Source organism: Bos taurus, chromosome 1, assembly GCF_002263795.3.
Source record: "Bos taurus isolate L1 Dominette 01449 registration number 42190680 breed Hereford chromosome 1, ARS-UCD2.0, whole genome shotgun sequence".
NCBI lineage: Eukaryota > Metazoa > Chordata > Mammalia > Artiodactyla > Bovidae > Bos > Bos taurus.
This window is the reverse complement of record NC_037328.1, coordinates 57,741,105-57,762,957: the sequence shown is the minus strand read 5'-3', so window position 1 is coordinate 57,762,957 and position 21,853 is coordinate 57,741,105. Positions and strand designations below refer to the sequence as shown.

General features: G+C 41.6%; 1 protein-coding gene across 3 annotated transcripts in view; it reads right to left on the bottom strand.

Moving 5' to 3' along the window:
- Positions 1-21,853, bottom strand: part of GTPBP8 (GTP binding protein 8 (putative)) — a 276,317-nt gene that overhangs the window by 221,344 nt on the left and 33,120 nt on the right. The gene's annotated exons all lie outside the window — the stretch shown is intronic.

Below are 21,853 nucleotides of genomic sequence, written 5' to 3'. Positions count from 1 at the left end.
GATCTTCGTTTTCTGAATGTTGGGTTTTAAGACAACTTTTTCACTCTCCTCTTTCATTTTCATTGAGAGGCTTTTCAGTTCTTTGATTTCTGCCATAGGGGTGGTGTCATCTGCATATCTGAGGTTATTGATATTTCTCCCAGCAATCTTGATTCCAGCTCGTGCTTCCAGCTCAGCGTTTCTCATGATGTACTCTGCATATAAGTTAAATAAGCAGGGTGACAATATACAGCCTTGATGCACTCCTTTCCCAATATGGAACCAGTCTGTTGTTCCATGTCCAGTTCTAACTGTTGCTTCCTGACCTGCATCAGATTTCTCAGGAGGCAGGTCAGGTGGTCTGGTATTCCCATCTCTTTCAGAATTTTCCACATTTTGTTGTGATCCACATAGTCAAAGGTGTTGGCATAGTCAATAAAACAGAAGTAGATGCTTTTCTGGAACTCTCTTGCTTTTTTGATGATCCAGTGGATGTTGGCAATTTGATTTCTGGTTCCTCTGCCTTTTCTAAGTCCATCTTGAATGTCTGGAAGTTCACAGTTCATGTACTGTTGAAGTCTGGCTTGAAGAATTTTGAGCACTACTTTGCTAGTGTGTGAGATGAATGCAATTGTGTGGTAGTTTGAGCATTCTTTGGCATTGCCTTTCTTTGGGATTGGAATAAAAACTGACCTTTTCCAGTCCTGTGGCCACTGCTGAGTTTTCCAGATTTGCTGGCATATTGAGTGCAGCACTTTTCACAGTGTCATCTTTTAGGATTTGAAATAGCTCAACTGGAATTCCATCACCTTCACTAACTTTGTTCGTAATGATGCTTCCTAAGGCCCACTTGACTTCACATTCCAGGATATCTGGCTTTAGGTGGGTGATCACACCATGTGGTTATATGGGTCATGAAGATCTTTTTTTAATAGTTCTTCTGTGTATTCTTGACACCTCTTCTTAATATCTTCTACTTCTATTAGGTCCATAGCATTTCTGTCCTTTATTATGCACATCTTTGCATGAAATGTTCCCTTGGTATCTCTAATTTTCTTGAAGAGATCTCTAGTTTTCCCCATTCTATTGTTTTCCTCTATTTCTTTGCATTGATTGATCACTGAGGAAGGTTTCTTATCTCTCCTTGCTATTTTTTGGAACTCTGCATTCAAATGGGTATACCTTTCCTTTTTTCCTTGCCTTTCACTTCTCTTCTTTTTTCAGTTATTTTTAAGGCCTCCTCAGACAACCATTTTGCCTTTTTACATTTCTTTTTTTGGGGGGATGGTCTTGATCCCTGCCTCCTGTACAATGTCATGAACCTCCAGCCATAGTTCTTAAGGCACTCTGTCTGTCAGATCTAATCCCTTGAATCTATTTCTCACTTCCACTGTATAATTGTAAGGGATTTGATTTAGGTTATACCTGAATGGTCTAGTGGTTTTCCCCACTTTCTTCAGTTTAAGTCTGAATTTGGCAATAAGGAGTTCATGATCTGAGCCACAGTCATGTCCTAGTCTTGTTTTTGCTAACTGTATAGAGCTTCTCCATCTTTGGCTGCAAAGAATATAATCAATCTGATTTCAGTATTGACCATCTGGTGATGTCCATGTGTAGAGTCTTCTCTTGTGTTGTTGGAAGAGGGTATTTGCTATGACCAGTGTGTTCTCTTGGCAAAACTCTATTAGCCTTTTGCCTGCTTCATTCTGTACTCCAAGACCAAATTTGCCTGTTACTCCAGGGGTTTCTTTACTTCCTACTTTGGCATTCCAGTCCCCTATAATGAAAAGGACATCTTTTTTGGGTGTTAGTTCTAGAAGGTCTTGTAGGTCTTCCTAGACTGTTGAACTTTAGCTTCTGTACTGGTCAGGGCATAGACTTGGATTACTGTGATACTGAATGTTATTTGCCCAAAAATTTTTTCCCAAAGTACAGGGATGAAAAATGTTATAGGGCAGACCTTTCATTCAGCTCAAAGAACATAGGTTACCAAAGACTCTATACTAGTGGTGTTCAAAACTTTGAGTTTGAAGGACATTTCCAAATACTAGAATTTTCGATGGCACACCTAAAGGAATTAAATGGAACCCATTGTTGTCACCATACAATGTCACCATTGTTGACAGTGGCATTCATACACTGAAGTTAAAAAGATATTATTAATACAACCTGTGTTACCTGAGAGGAAGGTCACAATTGTAAGGTCAGACAATTCTTCTACTATTTCGCTCAGGAAGTATATGTTGCAGATTAGGATTGCCAGATCAAAATACAGAACACCCAATTAATTTTGAATTTTACTTAGTGAACTGTTTTTTTTTTTAGGATAAGTCTTTGTCCTATGATTAATTTATTAATCTGAAATTCAAATTTAATTGTACATCCTCTTTTTATTTGCTAAATTTGGCAACACTACCCCAGAGAGAGTGTGAGATGGGAATCTTCATTTATTCAATCAGTCTCTGTTTACATGGGCTTCTCTGGGTTGAGCAGCTTGCCTCTCTGGTTATGACTGTTGTTAAAGATGCATACAACATGGTCCCTTGACACTACACAACTTTGTCAGCTAGTGTTCAACTGAAGAAATCATAATTTGCTTTCATGCTGGAAGGGGAGAAAGATTTTCTGAAATGGACTCACTAAGAGATATTGGTCTCTGATGTGGTAACTTTCTTAAGTATTCACTTGACAAATACTGAGAATCTTAGGCACTTAAGACAGAATGAAGAACTGAAGAGCTGCTTCTTAGAACAAGGAACTTCACATTCCTGTCTTGCGATGCCTACATGCTCATGGGGAGAGATTTTCAATGCTGATTTTAATATCCTTAATTTTTATCCTAGAGTTGCCCTGAGTTAGATGTGACTCCATTTATTGACTTTACCACTCTTGAGTACATGTGTGCTTAGTCGCTTCAGTCATTTCTGACTTTTTGCAACCCTATGGACTGTAGCCCACCAGGCTCCTCGGTCCATGGGATTTTCCAGGCAAGGATACTAGAGTGGGTTTCCATGCCTTTCGCCAAGAGATCTTCCCGACCCAGGGATTGAACCCATGACTCTTACGTCTCCTGCATTGGTAGGAGAGTTCTTTACCACTAGCACCATCTGGGAAGATCACACTTGAGTACCTTGTCAGTGTTTCAGTATATCTGCTTACTGCTTGATCATGTTTTCTTACACATTCCTGAGGCAAAATTCTTGCTATGCCAGAATCTCTCAAAGTAGATTTTATGAGAACAGGCAGTAATAAATACTGGTATAAAAGAGAGAAAGCTTTTAGGAGCATGATCCTCCTGAGAACTTTTTGTTTCTTGGCAAGTGTGCATGTGTGTTTTTCTGAATGTATCTGGATGCACAGATGATGTGTCTCTTGGAAATTTCGGGCATAGAGAGACTATCTCCTTTCTAAGTCAATCCTAATTTTAAAGAACATTTTTTGACCAGTTTAGTCGCAAAAGCAAACACTTGAAAGATTTCAGTAACAATTTTTTGAGCAGGAAAGATGGCCCCTGCTTGCAGCTTGGTTCAGTGGCAGACACTGAAATGTGGCTTGGCTCTGTCCCTTGGCTTAGTACTAGGGTGTTATGTTCCACTAGAGGCTCTGGTACCTTCTCAGAAATGCGCCAAATCAGGCACAGACTTGCTGGCAGCCACAGCAGAGGGATTTTACTGATCCATGCCCAGCTCTCAGGAGGTAACTGGCAAGAAAGAAGAAAGCAAAACAAGCAACCAAATCCCTATACACCTTATAAATTTGACTTGGAAATTTTGCCTCAAGGCTAATTCCACTCTCTTTTTATATCTGTTTGTTGGGAGCTCATTTCTCATTTTTTCTCTAAACTCTTCCTTTTGACTTGGAAATTTTGCCTCAAGGCTGTCAAAGAGTAGGAATAATAATTTCATTTTCTCCAAGACCAGTTATTGGGCACTGAGTCTTTAATGTAGAAAAAAACATATCTGATTATCAACTTTTAAAAAAAGTCTTGCCATTCCCGGGGTCAAGTGACTCAGCTCCTTGAAAATGAACTTGGTTTATGCCACTCCTGACCAAAGCTAAGCCTTCAGGTCACATGATTTGCTTCCAAGTTAGGGGTAAAGCCTTGAAATCATGTGTATCTACTTTGCTGTAAGACATTCCTTTGATTATTTGAATCTCCTCTGCCAGGAATAAGTCAATTTGTCTCCATTCTGTCTGAAGTTGTAAAGCTGGGATTCCACTGGCGAGTTGGAACGTAGATTAAGTTCTGCTTGGTTTCTTAATGAAGCCAGGAACTCTCAGAGGGTAATCTGGTCACAGCTTCTTGCTGCCCTCTGGTGGAGAGATGAGATATTGAAGAAGCCACTACTGAGAAATTTGATTTCTCAGCAAAAGCTGTCAAGGTGTATATGCAAATGCCGATGGGAAGATAATTACACTTAAAGCTGTTAAGTAATACTCTATTGTGAAGCTAAATGTTATAATAAAAGTATATACTGAATGGAGTTTAAAAGGTTGCTCTATAAGAGTCTGATTTCTCAATAATGGGAGCTTTAATTCCACTATCTTTTTATTTCTGCTTCTTGGGGACTCATTTCCCTTTTTTTCCCTCTAAACTCTTCCTTTTCATCAACCATCATTTTATGTATCTTTACATGATAATTATAAGATTGTTGTAAGGGGTTATTTTTACACATTTCCCAAAAGTGAAAATCAGTATTTGATCAGGAAAAGTATAATCCTTATATCCTCCAGACTTTAAACTGGGATTTATACCTATACATTCAGATCAAAATCCAAACCAAAACTCACTTCAGGAATTCAAATGAAACATGTTAGTCTTATATCTTCCGAAAGTTCTAAGTACAAGTGAGAGGCAATCTCCTTAAGACTTTTGCATGAAGTACTTTTTAAAAATATGCTTTCTTTTTACAGACCTAAAAATGCCAACATTTTCAAAAAGTATGATCAGGTGGAAGCATGCTTTTTAAATTAAAACCTGTGATAGGATGCCTTTTATAATCAAGGAAAATTTTTGGAGACTATAGTATGGCTCATTAACACAATATGAATATGTATGCATGGCCTTTCAAATGTGTTCCAGTGACTTCTAGAGCTATCATGTTTCTTGAATTGAGAAATTCTTAATGCCAGGCTAGTACTTGGTTCTTATTGAAAGGCTTTTTATTCATTACTTAATTCATTCAGTATTTATTCTACAATATTTACTGAGAATCCATGTGCCAGCAGGAGGGAAGATATACAATCCCTGCGTGAAGTTGCTTACAGAACTCATGACAAACGTCTCAAGAACAAAGGAGACGGCGGTCATAGTCAGTACCATAAGAGCGGGAGGTAGAGAGAAAGTAAGATGGAAGTTCAGAAATGGAAGAGGTAAGTTCCAGCTTTGGGGGGAGGAGAAACAAGGGGCCTCTGAACTAGAAATTAAAGGGCGAATAGAATTTGTACATAAAATTACTCTAGATGACAGAAATTTATTCTAAAGGAAGAATTTTTCTCAGGGAAATAAATTATACAAAGCTAATACGTGCCATTCAGGTGACTTTTACAACGTAAGAATTATTAACAGTTCAGATACTGTCAATTCTTGATCAACCTCTGTCTATGGTGTATGAGAAAATTCTGTTCTCTTCCTCAGAATACTATTCTCTCTTCTAACCAAAAACAGTAAAACAAGAGAGGAGGAATAACTGTTTTGTTTCCTTCCCTCTGTCCCTACCTTTTCCTTAATTCATCAAAGCTATTCATTTGATAAATACTGTGCACTTGTTCTTATGCCTACTTCTGCCAAGTCCTGGAAGGCAGCAGTTAACAAGCACACATGATCCTTTTTATGAAAAAGCTTTTACTAGATGGAGACAACAATGAAGGGATTCACCCTGGGTGAGAAGAGGATCACCTTATCCATTGTAACTGGGGGAATGGAAGATAGGATGGTTGGAGGGAAAAGGGAAATTGTAGGTTTGACATTATTAAGTTGCTGCTGCTGCTAAGTCGTTTCAGTCGTGTCCGACTCTGTGCGACCCCAGAGACAGCAGCCCATCAGGCTCCCCCGTCCCTGGGATTCTCCAGGCAAGAACACTGGAGTGGGTTGCCATTTCCTTCTCCAATGCATGAAAGTGAAAAGTGAAAGTGAAGTCGCTCAGTTGTGTCTGACTCTTAGTGACCCCATGGACTGCAGCCTACCAGGCTCCTCCATCCACGGGATTTTCCAGGCAAGAGTACTGTAGTGGGGTGCCATTGCCTTCTCCGTTCTTCCCTATAATTACAGAAAATTCAGATAAGAGAACTAATAAAGGGTTGGACATTGGCCAGACAAATGTGATGGAAGTGTAACAGGGAGAGGGGATTGATAACACTGGTGTGCAAGGGACTGGGAGTATCTAAGCTATATATAAAGAAGGGTGGAGGTGGAAGGGTACTGATGAGAAGAGAGTAAGAGATTAAGGACTGGTGATCCAGTGTGGCTTAAGATCAGATTTGTAAGGAGTGACTTGAATGAGAAGGTTGAAAAGATAAGACATTATCATCAGAAAGAAATGTCTGAATTTGTGACATCAGATATGGAATAATTCTGGATGGCAGCAAGATTTGGGATATGACTTGAGAGTATGTGGCTGAAGTGAAGCGGATGTGAAGGTTACTGGAGATGAGGACAATGAAGGAACTGGGATGAAGATGACCTGGATGGAGAACTAAAGTATTCAAGATCACTCGTCAATGAAAGGGAAAGTGAATGGTGAAAGCACCTCCTCCCCACCCTAGAAGTCTGTAGCATTTCCCCCATCATCCTAATCTGACATCACATCTCCCTCAGAATCCTGGCTCTCATGTGATCGTGCCGTATGGCCACCCTGGCCGATGCCCGGAGCCCTGCTTTTCCTCCACTTTTTTGCTCCCATCACACCAGGGGCTCCACTGCTGACAGATTCCAGCTTCCACTTCCCACCTGGTGCAGCAAATGTTTCTAGGGACAGGGAAGGGTACAAGCTCCAACTCTGGCTGCCAGAGCTTGTTGCGGGTGAGGGTAACCCAAGCTGCGGGAAGGTGTGTTCCTGCTCTTTTGACCTTAATGGTGGAATGCACTTTTCTGTAACAATCCTGGAATCCAGAATTGTCCTCTAGAGAACCAATGGCTGGGACATCATGACTGGTTGGAGGAAACTGGCTTTGGTGGGCTGGTCCTAATCATCTGCTTTACCTTCACTTTATGGGAGAATACATTCAGTTTCCAAGGATGGACTTAGGAATGACTTTTCTAAATTAGGAATTATCTGTGTTGAAATTGTATTCTGGTCCCTAAATACTTCAGAAAACAGAGTGGCAAATATAATGCTATCTATCAATGAACATTTTTTTCTTTACATTTCTATGAGCTTCTAGGAGTTGAGAGAGCTTGATTGTCAGTCATGATGCTAAAAGAGTGCGTTGAGTTTATAATTTAGATACTTTAACATTTAAACATATTATCATGTTATGGAAAAGATTTGTGTTCACTGAACATAATTCTGAAAATAAAAAGAGTAGAAAACTGTACTTTCACCAACCAGAAATAAAAATTATTAATATCTTGGCATCATTTTCACTCCAGATATACATTTCCCTTTGCCCCTTCCCTGACTTGGAGTCATATTGTATACACAGTTTTATCATCTCTTTCATTCATTTAACGTGAGCATTTCCCTGGGTCATTGCCTATCCCTAAAAAGTGATTGTGGCAGATTCTCCTAGCTGTTCATCAAAATTTATTTCCTTCTCCTTGGGCATGCAGCTAGGCTACATTTCCAGGCTTCTTTGCAGTTAGGTGTAGTTGGTGATGCCATCCACCCAAGGGGACAACAGAAGATGAGATGGCTGGATGGCAACACCGACTCAATGGACATGAGTTTGAGCAAGCTCCAGGAGTTAGTAAGAACAGTGAATTCAGCCTGGCGTGCTGCAGTCCATGGGGCCCCTAAGAGACAGACATGACTGAGCAACTGAACTGAATTGAAAAGAATAGGAATGAATGTAATGTGTGCTATTCCTGGGCCAATGCTTTTAAAAGGCGAGTGTGTCTCCTTTATGTTATCTCTTCTTTCAGCTAGATGCAGAAGATGGTAAGGCCTGAGGGGAATTCAAAGTCAAAGGATGGAGGGAGACTACAATTTTGAATAATCATGTGTTGAATACAATAAGGGTGAGAATAAACATCTATTGCATTTGGACTATTATATATTTGCGAGTCTTTTTGTTACAACAATTTTGCCTACTCCATTTCTCGCTGTATGGCTGTACCTTAATTTCTTAAGAGAAATGTTTATTAAAATGTACTAGGTTCTTGAAAATGAACCCAGTGACTGAATTGGGTCTCTCTGGGTCCACACCTCTTTGAAATATGCCTTTACTGCTTTTTCTAACAAAAGCTGGTGTCTGTTTCCGCATTCCTTGAATTTATGCTGCCCTTCTGACTTGTTTTGACCAATAAAGTGTGGTGCGAGTGGCATCTGGGAACTTCTGAGTTCAGACTCTAAGAGGTCTGACAGCATCTGCTTTTGCTCCTCATGGATCCAGCTGCATGTAAAGAAGTTCAGGTTATCCTTTAGAGAGAGTCTATACAGGGAGACGGGTCCTAGAGGATGAGATGCCTTGTGGATAGAGAAACCACATGGAGAAGAAACAAGGACCCAGAAATATTGTGAGCCCTGCTAATACCATGAGAAAAGGGAGACCCAACCATCCCAGCTCACCTCAGCCATTTGAGCCATGCCAATGGGAGTGTCAGACTTGTGAGGCCTTTGGGGTCCTCCAAAGCTAGTAAAGCCCCCAGCCAACACTATGTGGATGAGAGACAAGACATCCCTTCAGATCTGTAAGCAATAAAGTGACTGAGTCATGAATATGTTGACTGCTAACCATCAATAGATAACTGATACATGATGATTATATCTTTCTAGAGTTTTGTCACTGTAAATGACTCTCAGGAACATCTTTGTACCAGCTTCCTTGTTTATCAAGAGATTCTATGGTGTTGAACTTGTTTAAGTCTGGAAACTGAGTAAGGAGTCATGTCTCCTCTCCATTTGGGTGCTCAAATTAGGTTTCTGGCCACTGCAACATAAATGAAGTACTATATTTTTTTGACTTTTTATTTTGTATTGGGGTGTAGCTGATTAACTGGAGAAGGAAATGGCAACCCATTCCACTGTTCTTGCCTGGAGAATCCCAGGGATGGGGGAGCCTGGTGGGCTGCCATCTATGGGATCGCATAGAGTTGGACACGACTGAAGCAACTTAGCAGCAGCAGCATTGCTGATTAACAATGTCATGACAGTTTCAGGTGAACAGCAAAGAGACTCAGCATTACATATACATATATCCGTTCTCCCTCAAACTCTCTCCCATCCAGGCTGTCACATAACACTGAGCAGAGTTCCCTGTGCTATACAGTAAGTTCTTGTTGGTTATCTGTTTTAAATATAGCAGGGTGTATATGTCTATCCCAAACTCCGAACTATCCCTTCCCCCATTCTTCTCCCCCACAACCACAAGTCCATTCTCTAAGTCTGTGAGTCTGTTTCTCTTTCGAAAGTTAATTCATTTGTATCATTTCTTTTTAGATTCCATATGTAAGGGATGTCATACGATATTTCTCCTTCTCTGAAGTAATATTTTAATAGGCTGCGGTCTGTTAAATTCCTATAGATACCATGATCAGTTAGCTACTACTAAAGATTCCTGCTGGTCAAAACAATTTGGTTAACATTTTGTCTCTATTGCCCATTATAGTAAATGCCCTCACCTTGCCTCTTATAGTTAATTGTTGCCACTTGGCCTTTGTCATTCTGGGATCCCATCACCTTCACTGAAATCAGGGAGCCAGTTTCAACGGTGGTATCTTTTACCATCACCAGAGCCTACAGAAGACAGTCATCACAGAACTTTGTGAGGACATTGAGAGCCTGTCATTAACGCCTTTCTCAGTGCCTCAGTGGAGGGAGTGACCTCTCAGAGGACGTAGTTGAGGGTGGGTATGCAAGTTGATGATTATATATCTGCTCCACCATTCCAATCTCTCTGAGTCTTTGGATTCCTTCTTCTACATTGTGCCAGGAAAAATCTAGCACAATTTTATCTTCATGGAGCATAGGCTATAGTTGAGTTCAAGTTTCTGGCAACCAAAAAAATCATTAGACACACTTCTAACTGTAAGAGCTTTAGTAACTGATATAATGACTCATATCAATACATGTGGTTTAATCCAGTCTAGAGTTACCATGGGAAACTCTCTGATTCTCTGTGACTTGAGCTGAGAGTTAATGATCTGAGGCTGGCATTTCTTATAGAAGCATCTTTGCTACCATAACAGTCATCTGGTCCCCTTAGGGCCACAGAAGGCATTTCATCACAATCAACCATAGGTATTAAGCATGATGTCAGAACATATCATAGATACTCAAACCCTATTTCCTCTTGGTAAAGAGACCACTACCTTGTTCAAAGCTAAGGGCATGCTCAAATCAACCTCAGAATCCCATTTTGAGGGGCTGTTTCCTAGGACTACTTCTTGTTCCAAGAATCCTGCTAATAAAACAGAATCATACTATTCACCAGAGAGAATATAATGAATTGGTTAAATATTTAAGAACTGTAAAGCACACGTGTAACACTGAAGTAACACAGAGATAATTGCTGAAAACAGTTAAAACCCCTGGAGCTGGAGTAAAAAGAGGATTAGGATTACCAGTTTGGGGTTACCAGAATTTAAACTTTTGGAGGAAGGGATCTGCAGAATTGGGACCCAGATCTTTGACAAGAGAGCATCAAACAGGTGCTGCTAGTACCACTGAAATATCAGTTCTGCAAGTGTGTAAAAATGAGTCAGGGACTAGAAGCAACGGCCATTATTGGGGATGAAGAGCTGCTGCTGGGCGACATTGTCAGGAATAAGAAGACAGGAAGGAACAAGTCCCTTCTCTCTTCTTCCTGCCTTCCCATCTCCCTCTAGTGGTCAATTATCATTATAACTACCAGCTGGTAAAGATCACGTGGTCTTGCAGAATCCCAGCCCCAGCATCCCACAGCAATGCATGGGATTGGAGCTGAGAAACCATAGCTGGATGGGCCAAAAAGTATGTGTCTGAATATACTGGCATATGCACACACACACACACACATGTGCACACATATCCTAAGAGTTTGATACACTCTATTTAGCATTAAAAATAATTCTTTCTCATTACAATAGCAACACAAATTTATTTCCTTTAACTAGAAAATACAAATAAGCTCATAGATGAAAAAAAAAGTCCATCTTACTGCTGAGAAGATAATCATTGTTAATACCTTGATTTAGATCCTTCCAGACCTCTTTCTCAATGTGGATATGTATTTTTTCATGAAATCACTTGTATATAGTTTTCTAAACTGCTTTAAAATATTTTAATGTATCATAAAAAATTGCTCACATTGATACATATTTTATTTACAACAGTAGAATCCAAACTGTTCCTAGGAAGTGTCTTATGAGGTACTTCTAGGAGTCTGCACAGGAGGACTTTATGGGAGGGTGCTGAGTTCTCCCTTGCACCCTAAACCACTGCAATTCTTCTTTTATTGTTTTATACATTTGATTTCTATGTCAAGATTTTTGTGAGGAAAAATTCCCACTGCCAAAATAGTAGAAAACCACTGACTCGTGTGAATATATCACTTTTCATTTCCATGATTATAACAAAAAAGGATAACTTATCTAAATTTTTTTTCTGAAGTCCTAGAGGGACACAGAATTGATGCTTTTGAACTGTGGTGTTGGAGAAGACTCTTGAGAGTCCCTTGGACTGCAAGGAGATCCAACCAGTCCATTCTGAAGGACATCAGCCCTGGGATTTCTTTGAGGGAATGATGCTAAAGCTGAAACTCCAGTACTTTGGCCACCTCATGTAAAGAGTTGACTCATTGGAAAAGACTCTGATGCTGGGAGGGATTGGGGGCAGGAGGAGAAGGGGACGACTGAGGATGAGATGGCTGGATGGCATCACTGATTCGATGGACGTGAGTCTGAGTGAACTCCGGGAGTTGGTGATGGACAGGGAGGCCTGGCGTGCTGCGATTCATGGGGTTGCAAAGAGTTGGACACGACTGAGCGACTGAACAGAACTGAACTGAGAGGGACACAATGGGACACAATGCATTTTACTCTTATCTGTTTGGCAATATCTTGAAATTATTTTAACCTGTATTTCTTGAATTGCTAATGAGATGAACAAGTTTCTATCTATTTCAATGTAGTTTTTGTCTGTGGCAGTCTTTCTTTGCAAACTCAAAATTTTAAAAGCATGGCCCCATATACTTACTTTCTCCCTAATATACAGAGCTCATGCCTCTCCCTAATATACAGAGCCCATCCCCCATTTAAAGGAAGCTCCACTTTTATTTTTTATTTTTTTGTGGGTTTGGGTCCAACACTTGCTGAATCCAATTTACCAGAGACACTTTTATTACTTTTTTTGAAAATTTTAAAATATAAATTTATTTATTTTAATTGGAGGCTTATTACTTTACAATATTGTATTGGTTTTGCCATACATCAACATGAATCTGCCACGGGTGTACACGTGTTCCCCATCCTGAACCCCCCCTCCCACCTCTCTCCCCATACCATCCCTCTGGGTCATCCCAGTGCACCAGCCCCGAGCATCTTGTATCATGCATCGAACCTGGACTGGCAATTCGTTTCACATATGATATTATACATGTTTCAATGCCATTCTCCCAAATCATCCCACTCTCGCCCTCTCCCACAGAGTCCAAAAGACTTCCATACATCTGTGTCTCTTTTGCTGTCTCGCATACAAGGTTATCATTACCATCTTTCTAAATTCCATATATATGCGTTAGTATACTGTATTGGTGTTTTTCTTTCTGGCTTACTTCACTCTGTATAATAGGCTCCAGTTTCATCCACCTCATTAGAACTGATTCAAATGTAATTCTTTTTAATGGCTGAGTAATACTCCATTGTGTATACGTACCACAGCTTTCTTATCCATTCGTCTGCTCACGGACATCTAGGTTGCTAAGGAAGCTCCAATTTTAAATATCCACTGCTCATCCAGAATCCATCTCCCTGCCCTCCACTCTTGGTAATGATCGCAAATTCTTCTTCACTGACACCATAGGAGCTCTCTTTCTGGGGCTCCCTCATCTTTCTGTTGCATGCTAAGTTGCTTCAGTCATGTCTGACTCTTTGTGACCCTATGGACTATAGCCATTCAAGCTCTTCTGTCCATGGGGATTCTCCAGGCTAGAATACTGGAGTGGATTGCCATGCCCTCCTCCAGGGGAATCTTCCTGCCAAAACTCAAAAATACCATGTCTAAAGCTATCTTTATCTTCCTGGCTCAGAGAATCAAGATTTTGATCTTTAAGACAACCCCTCTACCTGAGCACTTGAGCCCACCCTTGCTTGTCTCCTCTGGGACCTAGTGTGGTGTCTGGCAAACAGCTGATGCTCAAAAACTGCTGAATGAGTACTTAATGGATCTTCCTTCAGCAGTTCTCTCCCCTTCATCCCTTTAGTAGGTCCAGCTTCTCTCACTCGTTTGGCCTCATTTCCCTTAGCCAATTCAGGTGATGAAGTCATTTCCTGTCTGTGATGGTCAGTTTTATGTGTTAACTTGGCTAGGCTACAGTACCCAGTTATTCAATCACGCTAGATTAGGTGCTGCTATGAAAGTATTCTGTTTATATGATTATCAGCTGCAATCAGTTGACTTTTTGTAAAGGAGATTATCCTGGGTAATCTGGATAAACCTGATCCCATCAGTTTAAAAGGCCTTGAGAACAGAACTGTTTCCCTGAGGACAAAAAAGAGAAGAAATTCCATCTGTAGACAAGCTTCAGCTCCTGCCTGAGTTTCTAGTCCGCCCTTAGTTATGGCCTGCCCTATGGATTTTAGGGACTTTCCTGGCTTAGATGGTAAAAGCATCTGCCTACAATGGGGGAGACCCGGGTTTGATCCCTGGGTTGGGAAGATCCCCTGGAGAAGGAAATGGCAACACACTCTAGTACTCTTGCCTGGAAAATCCCATGGACTGAGAAGTCTGGTAGGCTACAGTCCGTGGGGTCACAAAGAGTTGGACACGACTGAGTGACTTCACTTTCACATGGATTTTAGATTTGACTATCCAATCCCTACAGCCAATTTCTTTCCTATTGCTTTTTTTTTTTTTGACTGGTGGGACCCTGTCTGATATACTATCCTTAAAATTAGAACAAAACAATACACTGCTTATGTATTCTTACCTTGAGAACCCCATGAACAGTATGAAAAGGCAAGAAGATATGACACTGAAAGATGAACTCCCCAGTCAGTAGGTGCCCAATATGCTACTGGAGATCAGTGGAGAAATAACTCAAGAAAGAATGAAGAGACAGACCCAAAGCAAAAACAATGCCCAGTTGTTGATGTGACTGGTGATGGAAGTAAAGTCTGATGCTGTAAAGAACAATATTGTATAGTAACCTGGAATGTTAGGTCCATGAATCAAGGTAAATTGGAAGTGGTCAAACAGGAGATGGCAAGAGTGAACATCGATTTTAGGAATCAGTGAACTAAGATGGACTGGAATGGGCAAATTTAACTCAGATGACCATTATATCTAGCACTGTGGGCAAGAATCCCTTAGAAGAAAAGGAATAGCCCTTACAGTCAACAAAAGAGTCTGAAATACAGTTCTTGGGTGCAATCTCAAAAATAGCAAAACAATCTTGGCTCCTTTCCAAGGCAAACCATTCACTATCACAGTAATCCAAGCCTATGCCTCAACCAGTAATGCTGAAGAAGCTAAAGTTGAAAAGTTCTAGGAAAACATACAAGACCTTCTAGAACTATCACCCCAAAAAGATGTCCTTTTCATCAAAGCGGACTGGAATGCAAAAGTAGGAAGTCAAGAGATACCTGGACTAACAGGCAAATTTGGCCCTAGGAGTTAAAAGTGAAGTAGGGAAAAGGCTAACAGAGTTTTGCACCGGTTAACGCACTGGTTGTAGTAAACACCCTCTTCCAACAACACAAGAGAAGACTCTACACAGATGGTCAATACTGAAATCAGACTGATTATATTCTTTGCAGCCAAAGATGGAGAAGCTCTATACAGTCAGCAAAAATAAGACCGGGAGATGACTGTGGCTCAGATCATGAACTCCTTATTGCCAAATTCAGGCTTAAATTAAAGAAAGTGGGGAAAACCACTAGACCATTCAGGTATGACCTAAATCAAATCCCTTACGATTGTACAGTGGAAGTGACAAGTAGATTCAAGGGATTAGATCTGATAGACAGAGTGCCTGAAGAACTATGGGTGGAGGTTCATGACTTTGTACAGCAGGCAGGGATCAAGGTCATCCCCAAGAAAATAAAATGCAAAAAGGCAAAATGGTTGTCTGAGGAGGCCTTACAAATAACTGAAAAAAGAAGAGAAGTGAAAGGCAAAGGAGAAAAGGAAAGATATGCAGAGTTTGAATTTGAATGCAGAGTTCCAAAGAATAGCAAGGAGAGATAAGAAAGCCTTCCTCAGTGATCAATGCAAAGAAATAGAGGAAAACAATAGAATGGGAAAGACTAGAGATCTCTTCAAGAAAATTAGAGATACCAAGGAAATATTTCACACAAAGATGGGCACAATAAAGGACAGAAATGGTATGGACCTAATAGAAGCAGAAGATATTAAGAAGAGGTGGCAAGAATACACAGAACTATCCAAAAAGTTCTTCATGACCCAGATAACCATGATGGTATGACAACCTACCTAGAGCCAGACATCCTGGAATGTGAAGTCAAGTGGGCCTTAGGAAGCATCACTATGAACAAGGCGAATGGAGGTGATGGAATTCCAGTTGAGCCATTTCAAATCCTAAAAGATGATGCTGTCAAAGTGCTGCACTTAATATGCCAGCAAATATGGAAAACTCAGCAGTGGCCACAGGACTGGGAAAGGTCAGTTTTCATTCCAATACCCAAGAAAGGCAATGCCAAAGAATGTTCAAACTACCACACAATTGCATTCATCTCACACACTAGCAAAGTAATGCTCAAAATTCTTCAAGCCAGGCTTGAACAGTACGTGAACCGTGAACTTCCAGATGTTCAAGCTGGATTTAGAAAAGGCAGAGGAACCAGAAATCAAATTGCCAACATCCATTGGATCATCAAAAAAACAAGAGAGTTCCAGAAAGGCATCTGTTTTTTTCCAGAAAAGCATACTTCTGTTTTATTGACTACGCCAAAGACTTTGTGTGGATCACAATAAACTGTGGAAAATTCTGAAAGAGATGGGAATACCATACCACCTGACCTGCCTCCTGAGAAATCTGTATGCAGGTCAAGAAGGAACAGTTAGAACTGGACATGGAAGAACAGACTGGTTCCAAATTGGGAACGCAGTATGTCAAGGCTGTATATTTTCACCCTGCTTATTTAACTTATATGCAGAGTACATCAAGAGAAAGGCTGGGCTGGATGAAGCACAAGCTGGAATCAAGATTGCCAGGAAAAATATCAGTAACCTCAGATACACAGATGACACCACCCTTATGGCAGAAAGCGAAGAAGAACTAAAGAGCCTCTTGATGAAAGTGAAAAAGTTGGTTTAAAACTCAACATTCAAAAACTAAGATTACAGCATCCAGTCCTATCACTTCATGGCAAATAGATGGGGAAACAATGGAAACAGTGAGAGACTTTATTTTTTGGGGGGGCTCCAAAATCACTTCGGACAGTGACTGCAGCCATGAGATTAAAAGATGCTTACTCCTTGGAGGAAAAGCTGTGACCAACCGAGACAGCATATTAAAAAGCAGAGACGTTACTTTGTCAACAAAGGTCTATCTAGTCAAAGCTATGGTTTTTCCAATAGTCATGTATGGATGTAAGAGTTGGAGTATAAAGAAAGCTGAGCACTAAAGAATTGATGCTTTTGACCTGTGGTGTTGGAGAAGACTCTTGAGAGTACCTTGGACTGCAAGGAGATCCAGCTATTCAATCCTAAAGGAAATGAACCCTGAATAAAGGAAGTGAACCCTGAATATTCACTGAAAGGACTGTTGCTGAAGCTGAAGCTCCAATACTTTGGGCACCTGACGCGAAGAACTGACTCATTTGAAAAGACTGAAGGTGGGAGAAGGGGATGACAGAGGATGAGATGGTTCGATGGCATCACCAACTCAATGGACATGAGTGTGAGCAAGCTTCAGGAGTTAGTGAAGGACAGGGAAGCCTGGCATGCTGCAGTCCATGGGGTCACAAAGCGTCAGACATAACTGAGCGACTGAACTGAACTGAGTACACTGCTTGATCCTGCATCTCTCTCTTTAATTGCATAGACGGTCTTCCCTTCTAAGCTTCTAAAAACATTATCCTATATTCATCATCTCTACTCCATCCCTTATAAATTACCCTTTGAGCTACAGTCCCATTTATTTAACTGGTGAATTGGACATACCCTGTGGGCAGCCCAATGGGCAATCTCAAACTCAGTACATCACAAGTTATCTCATGATTCCTGCCACCTACCTAAAATGGTTCTTTTGGGTGCCACATCTCATACTGAAGCAGTTTGGAAGTCATACTAGATGTTTAAATACCTAAATACTAGATATCTAAATAAGTCATCTGTCCATCTTCAGTCCCAGTGTTTGAATTCAGGCCTTAATCATGTCTTGCTTCAGCTTTTGTAATAGATCACATTATTATGTCCCTTCCTCTAGTCTCATTTTCAAATCCGTTTTCCCAAGTGCGGCTATTCTGATGCAAAGTGACCAAAATTGCCAAGCCTAAGATTTAGTGGCTCCTTTGCACTTTCCACAAGGGATCCCTAATGCAGACGACCTTCACAAGGACCTTTTAAAAAGCATAAATTAGAATCTTACTCAGACCTAATGAATAAAGACTACCCAGGTTATTACAATCAGCCAGGTTTGGGAATCACCTGCCTCCAGGGTAGATGCAAATTCTGTCTGTGATCTGACACCCCTACTCCCAGCTTCATCCCTCAGAATGCATCATGTTCTAGCAATACTGATTCAGCGAGGACTAATGGTTCTTCCAACCCATGTTGTTACCATCTCTCTATCAAGAATGTCTTCTTATCTGCTTGGGAAAGTTCTACCTGTCCTTCAAAACTCTACTCAAGCATCATCTAGTGTCTTAGTAAATATCAACAAACTAGTAAAATTGTTTATGCTAAGTATGCACAGTTCTCTGTATATAAATTTTCACCTCAATAAAGCTGTTAAGAACTTACTGAGGTCCTACTAAACACCACACTCTGACCTAAGGATTGTGATAAGCTACAATGGAAGAACTACCTTCAGTAAGCTCACATGTCATTGGAGGGGACGTACAAATATACAATATAATACAGTGAGGTAAATTCCGTGAGTCTATAATAGCTAAATAATGCCCCAAACAAGATACCTGCATCCTAAGCCCCCAGATCCATGAATACATTTGTTTATATTGCAAAATATTGTGTAGATATTAAGTTAAAGATTATGAGATGAAGAGAATATCCTGGGTTATTTTGGTGGGCTCAATGTGATCACTAGAGTCCTTTTAAGATGGAGGCAGGTGGAAGGGTGAAAGGAGATTGGGAGATGCTATGCTACCAACTTTGAAAATGGAGGATGGAGACATGAGTCAAGGAATGCATGTGGCCTCTAGAAGGTGAAAAAAGAAAATGAGTTCTCCAGTAGAGACTCCAGAAGGATCCAGCCCCGCCAACTTTAGTCCAGTGAGATCCATTTTGGACTTCTGGTCTCCAGAAATGTAGTTGTGTTGTTTAAATTGATCATATTTGTAGTCATTTGTTACAGCAGCAATAGGAGGCTAATACAGAGGCCAACACACGGCATATGTACATAAAGGAGTCCATAGAGTCTCTACATCAAGTTATGGAGTGAGAATGGGATGTTCAGAAGAATTACCCAGAGGTAACGACATAAGATCTGAGAGAGATTGTGTTTCAAGGAAATGACACAGAGCAGTAAGTACAGAGAGCATGCAAAGGATTTCAATTTGGCAAGGCTATTTAAACAGTAAAAATAATATTGATTTTTCTAAGAGTAAATACTGTTTGCATGCCAGGCACTCTTCTAAAGCACTTTTTAACTGTGAGCACTTTACAAGTTTGTATTTATCTTCATTTTTTCTCTAGGAATACTAAGATTTGGAGGAGTTAGTTTAACTATCCTGAGATCATAGAGCTAGCAAAGGGCAGATCTAAAATCAGAAACTTGTTGGTCTGTCTTCACAACCCATTAGCTGCCTCTCTAATGTGGTGGGCTCCTTAAGTAAGGTGGCAACAGGGTGAAGTGAAGTGAAAGTCACTCAGTACTGTCCAACTCTTTGTGACCCCAAGGTCTATATAATCCATGGAATTTTCCAGGCCAGAATACTGGAGTAGGTAGCCTTTCCCTTCTCCAGGGGATCTTCCCAACCCAGGGATCGAACCCAGGTCTCCTGCATTGCAGGTGGATTCTTTACCAGCTGAGCCACAAGGGAAGCCCAAGAATATTGGAGTGGGTAACCTATCCTTTCTCCAGCAGATTTTCCCAACCTAGGGATTGAACTGGGGTCTCCTGCATTGCAGGTGGAAACTTTACCAACTGAGCTTTCAGGCAACAGCATAGCTGAAGTAAATCAAGTGTTAGAAAGATACTGAGGTGAGGATCAGCAGAGCTTGGAATATCTTGTTTTGGACATTGACAGAAGATTGGGTTGATGGAGAGTCAAGCAGCCTCCAATTTTCTGTGATTGTGGTTTTGTTACTGAAATGCAAATTCATGTGCCTAATGAACAGTGAGGCCAAACAAAACCAAAACGTTGGAGTTTGGAGTAGAGAAAGGTTTAGTTTTATTGCAGGGCCATGCAAGGAGATGGTGGTTCATGCCATAAAATCCCAAACCCCCCAAAAGCTTTCAGCAAAACCGTTTTGTAGAAAAGGAGAGGGAGGGGCATGGTTGGTTTCAAACTTCTTGGTGTCAGATCTTTTATTCTGGAGGTCAGTCACGGTCAGGTAAGGAGTCTCCTGTAAACCTCCACCAAATAAACGTTACTCTCCGTTATGACAATAAAGGGCAAAGTCTCAAGACTCAACCTTCACCCTCTGAGGTCCAGACCTTGGCTAAGAGGAGGGGGTTCCTGTGCCTGCTGGTTACCCTACCCAGGAGCGTTTGTCCAGCACCCAGTCTGGGTCCTCCCACCAGTGCTGAAGAGGTAGCTCTCCCTCAGGGCCAGGTCCCCAGATCCTGAACAGCAGTCATCACTGAGGAAGCCAGGAGCCCAGGATACAACTGGCCCTCAGACTTCTCAGGCCACCCAAACATCAGTTAGGGGGCCTAAATCCTGCAGAATTAGCCCATGCAGATGGCTGCTGCTATTATATCTCAGAGAGGAAGACAGGGCAGAGGTTCACCACCACCCTGAGGCCTGGGCCCTGCCACTGGGTGTAGTGAAGGCTCTGGAGCCTGGGGGACACAACCCCCAGACTGTTCCCTGCTTGCCCCTCCCCCAGTTCATCCACTGGCCCAAAGCAGGGTGAGCTGGACCAGCCCCATGGAAGAACAGGATCCGCCTCTTACCTCACTTTCTACCTGAGGACCACACTCCACTGACCCTTGGCTAAATCCCCTCACTAAGGGTCACTCATTGACGGTTATTTGTTGGTGGAGCTCACTGCAACACCAACCAAAGGCCTAGCAAGATCACTAATGGTCACTCATTGATAAGTTATTTGTGGCAGGGGCCCACTATGGCACTAACCAATGACTGAGCAGGACCATTGCAGAGTGTAATGGCACACAGCAACCCCATGTGCTAAGGGCTCCACTCTATTATAGTTTTGCTGCTGCTTCCTTGACTAAGGTCAGTTCAAAGGTGGCTCTAGTGGTAAACAATCTGCCTACTCAGGCAGGAGACCCAAGAGATGTGGGTTCCATCACTGGGTTGGGAAGATCCCCTGGAGAAGGAAATGGCAACCCACTCCAGTATTCTTACCTGGAAAATTCCATGGAGAGCGGCCTGGCTGGTTACAGTCCATGGGGACACAAAGAGAGGGACACGACTGAGGGGCTAAATACACACACACACACACACACACACACACACACACCCCATCCTTGACTAACTCTTAAGTTCTCTGTGTTGCAAACGTACATTTTGCATAAGGCTCTTTATTCCATTACTTCCTTTTCTCCTAATGGCTGAAGTAGAGATGGGGGTGGATGCAACTCAACTACAGGTCTTACTTTTCACGTCTGTAGAAGGCCCTGAAGTATTTCCCAAACTGATTGCGCCTCAGAGTCCCATGGGGAAGCATAAACACAAGGATAAAGCCTCAACCCATTCGGGGATTCTGTTTGTGTAGTACTGGGATAGGGCGCCCCCAAATCTCCCAGGTGATTCTGATACACTACCACGTGGATGTGAGAGTTGGACTGTGAAGAAAAATGAGCGCTGAAGAAGTGATGCTTTTGAACTGTGGTGTTGGAGAAGACTCTTGAGAGTCCCTTGGACTGCAAGGAGATCCAACCAGTCCATCCTAAAGGAGATCAGTCCTGGGTGTTCATTGGAGGAACTGATGCTGAAGCTGAAACTCCAATATTTTGGCCACCTCATGCGAAGAGTTGACTCATTGGAAAAAAACCCCTGATGCTGGGAGGGACTGGGGTCAGGAGTAGGGAACGGCAGAGGATGAGATGGCTGGATGACATCACTGACTCGATGGACGAGTTTGAGTGAACTCTGGGAGTTGGTGGACAGGGAGGCCTGGCGTGCTGCAATTCATGGGGTCGCAAAGAGTCGGAGACGACTGAGAGACTGAACTGAACTGAA